The 4,465-nt window shown below is 18.6% G+C and overlaps 1 non-coding gene across 1 annotated transcript; it reads right to left on the bottom strand.

Annotated features, from left to right (window-relative positions):
• Positions 1-691: 691 nt before the first annotated feature.
• LOC112740614 (uncharacterized) lies at positions 692-2,033 on the bottom strand. The gene is made up of 2 exons (XR_011871874.1): positions 1,899-2,033; positions 692-985 (listed from the first exon to the last, which is right to left on the bottom strand). It is a non-coding gene; the product is annotated as an uncharacterized protein (transcript).
• Between the last annotated feature and the right edge of the window lie 2,432 nt (positions 2,034-4,465).

Here is a 4,465-nt window from a genome sequence, read left to right as displayed (position 1 = left end):
CTTTTCGTAGAAATTCTTCTAAACAAGCTATGTATACTGATTTTAAACCATTTTTCAAAGGAGAAAATGCTTTTATGTGATTTCCAAACCATTGTATTCATAGCATAAATAGGTTTAGATTTGGTTTAGTAAAATATTTTGAAGATGTACTTCATCTTATTATTTTGTATTTGATAAATTAAAAAAATTTATATGCTTATACTACTTACAGTTTTTAAAAATTAGGAGTATTTTTAATTAAAAGCACTTAAGAAAGAAGTTTCAAAGTTAGTTTGTATTTATCAAAATTAAAAAGTCTAACATAACTTTATATATTAATTAATATTTAAATTTAATTCTTATATTAATGTCTATTATAATATTTATAAATTTTAAAAGTTATTTTACCAAATACACTTGTTATTATTTATGTATGTTTATTAAAAATAATTTTTAATTTAATTAACCAATATAAATTCTACAACTTTTAAAAAATTATTTTTTAAAAATTAACTTTTATAACAAACTACTTTTAAAAAAACAAAAATTTTATCAAACAAAGTCTTACTAATTTTTATCCAGTGGATCATGTAATACCAAATAATAACTAAGTCTTGGAAAGAAAATTACTCATAACATTCTTTAACCTTATAAAACTAAAAGTAACTAAGAACGAGGGAAAAAAAAAGAAAGATAGTAAATAAAATTGATATTCATAGAAACATCATCATCAATGTATATATATTAACCTTTTCATTTTCCATTATTGGAACATTTAATTTATTCAAAGGGAAAACGTTGTAAAGATAGGACTACAAATTGTGACATGGAGGTGGGTACTGACAAACACATAAGTGATTATTGCAAGATCCACTTGCTAGGCTTCCATAGCGTTTTTTGCAAATATCGTCGCACTCGTTACCAAATACACATATACGTAAACTGGGGAGTGTCTGTGTACACTGATTTGAGGCTGCCTCTGTTACTTTCGTTAGCCTTTCATTTCCTACGTAAACCCATCAAACACATCAAACAATTACTACCTGGATATTCATAGTTGGATGTACAATCTAAGCTAAAATAAACAAATAGAAACTTATAACGTGTGTTTGTTTTTTTAGTTTTTATTACGAAAAAAATGTCGAAAATTATTCTTATTATGAAAATAGAGATGATATTTTGTTTGAATATTGATATTTGAAGTGTATTACAGTATTATAAAAATTATTCAACACGATCCCCCGTGTTTTAACACGCGCCAGGCCAAGATTTTATAAATTAATCAGAATTTAAATGAAAATCAGTTATTTTAAGTATTGGGAAAATCAAAGAGAGTAGACTCTTATTAAAATAATTTTTTAAATAATTTCAACTGCATGAAAAGAATCAGATTGTAAAATTACTTTTTTGAAAATCATAAATAAACTTCTCTGGAAATTCTTTTTCGTCTAGAAAAATCACTTTCCATATTTATAAAAATTTTATAAAATATTCAATTTTAAAAGAAATAAATTTCCATTTTTTGAAAGGTAAATAAACATAAGTTACTTTTTTTATTATTTTTAACATTATAAAATACTAGTGTATCAATAGATACTATCGTGCTTATAATTAATTCACTCTTTTATTTATTAAAAGTGTATAAAAATAATAAAAATTGAATTAGTTGAAACAATGAATGTTTTATAATTTAACTAAAAGATTTTGAATTTAAATTAAAAAAATTGTAAATAATAAAGAGTATTTTAGAAAAAAAAATTGAACCATTATATATATATATAAAAGTATAGATAATATGTAAAATTATATTTTTAAAATATAAAAATATAGAATAAAAGACAAACAATTTTTTTTCCGTAAAACACTCACATAGAAGACCAGAAAAATTAAACGTTGTCTATTAGATAACTTGAACATACCAATGCCAATGGAGAAAACTAGGAAAACGATCAGAACATTAGCAAAGGCCTTCATCTTATTAGGTAATTGAAAGTATGAAACAACTCGTACATGTCTATCTATATTTATAGTGAATCATATACCTTTGATAGAAAATGTTTAAAATGAGTATAACAATTATATTTATTAGATGTGTTATGTTTATATAGATCATTAGATTTTATTATATGAAAATTAAAGGCTAATATAAAAGAAGAACATTGATGGATTTTAATAAATAGAGAATATCCTAATACATAAATAAATGCTTTAAATGACAATACTTTAATACACAAAACTTTAAATGGTAACAAAATCTTTTATTTTTAAATAATTAAATATAAAATATATAAATATAAAATATATGAGTATTTTTTATTCATTAAGATTAATTATTATACAAGAAATTTTTATAATATTAAAAAATTATATTAAAAAACTAGAGAAAAGAGCCATGAGGTGGCATATATATTAAAGAGTCTAAAGAATAAAAGAATATATCAATCTTATATAAGTCACTATTATATATACACATATGATACATATACATAGTTGATATATATTATTTATTCAGTTTTTTTTTTTTTAAATATTTTCATGCATTATATATAATATTTTAAATAAACTATATTTTGACAAATATTTGATAAAAAATTATATTATACAATAATATTTTTAACAAAAATAATTAGGTAATAAGTATTGAATATAATAATTTAATTATTTATCAAGTAATATAAAATAAAATATAATTATTTTATATTTTTATATTTTTGTTTAAAATATTATTTTAATATAATTTTTTAATATTATAAAAAATTTTATATAATAATTAATTTTAATAAATAAAAAATATTTATATTTTTTGTATTTATATGTTTTATACTTTTAATTATTTAAGTTTGATTAGTTTAGCTCTTACTAATATAAATAAATATATAATGTGATAGACATGTACTTAGAATTATATTATTTATTCCGTTTTAAAATAAGTTAAAAAATGAAAAGGTTAATATTTTCATGTATTATATATAATATTTAAATAAATTATATTTTTAAAATATTTTGATGAAAAATTATATTATATAATAATATCTTTAACAAAATTAATTAATTAATAAATTTTGAATATAATAATCTAATTATTTATCAAGTAATATAAAATAAAATTTTAATTATTTTATATTTTTATGTTAGAATTTAAAATATTATTTTAATATAATTTTTTAATATTATAAAAATTTCTTGCATAATAATTAATCTTAATGAATAAAAAATATTCATATATTTTGTATTTATGTATTTTATATTTAATTATTTAAGAATAAAATATTTTGTTACCATTTAAAGTCTTGTGTATTAAAATATTGTCATTTAAAATATTTATTTATGTATTAGAATATTCTGTATTTATTAGAATTCATTAATATTCTTCTTTTATGTTAGCTTTTGATTTTTATCTAATAAAATCTAATGATCTATATAAATATGACACATCCAATAAACACATAATTGTTGTGCTCATTTTAGACATATCCCCTTTGATGGCATACGTACTTATTTGCTATAAGAATTTCAGGACACATAATAAAGTTATTAATTGAAAAAGTCTTTTAAATAAAAAATATTAAATTTAAATTTGTAATATATTTGTTATGTATTTATTAAAATAAATTATTTTAAATTTTTTATTATTAATTTTAATTTGTGGTCTTAGACTTATTAATTTGATAAAATTTTTTAAAAAGGTGCACAAACTCCTCGTCTTGCATTTTAGTAAATTAAAAAGATTGTATTTGTATTTACAGCTTGTTAAAAGATAAAAGTACTTTTAAAAGTACTAAAAATAAAATTTTTTAAAAATAACCTGTATTTATAGATATTAAAAAATTAATATAATTTTATATATTAATTAATATCCAAATTTAATTCTTATTAGAAACTAATGTATTTTAAAATTTTAAAAATTATTTTATCAAATATATTTATTGTTGTTTGTATTTATTAAAAATTATTTTTAATTTAATTTATTAAATATAAATGTTATAATTTTTAAAAGACTTTTTTAAAAATCAACTTTTAAAAACTAGTTTTTACAAATTATTTTTAAAAATAAAAATTTTATCAAATTAAATATTAAAATACATTAACTAAATCTTTATTATAATGGATTAAAACTAATTACATTTGAACGAAATCAGAGTTGGATATTGCTCTAAAAGGAGTCAGAGCACGCAAGCATTAATTTATATTTTTGACTTGTAGTCTTTGCTTAATTAATTTTGTCAAGAACTCCATTATTAAGGTCAAACAAAATAATTATCTTTTCCAATAAAAAAATTAGTATACGATTGATAAAAAAAACAATAATTAATTTACATTTTCTATTCAAACTTTTAAAAAGACAGTAGTTATTGTTGTGATAAGATCAAATGAGGTGGATGACCATCATTTAATATGAGCGGCTCATATTCTCAAGAGAGATGGGTTTAATGAGAGTTTAATGAGAGTTGAATATGCTACCTCTTGTGTGCCTATAAATATATGT

This window comes from Arachis hypogaea, chromosome 14, assembly GCF_003086295.3.
Source record: "Arachis hypogaea cultivar Tifrunner chromosome 14, arahy.Tifrunner.gnm2.J5K5, whole genome shotgun sequence".
Classification (NCBI taxonomy): domain Eukaryota; kingdom Viridiplantae; phylum Streptophyta; class Magnoliopsida; order Fabales; family Fabaceae; genus Arachis; species Arachis hypogaea.
The sequence above is the reverse complement of the archived record's forward strand: the minus strand, read 5'-3'. Positions and strand labels throughout refer to the sequence as shown.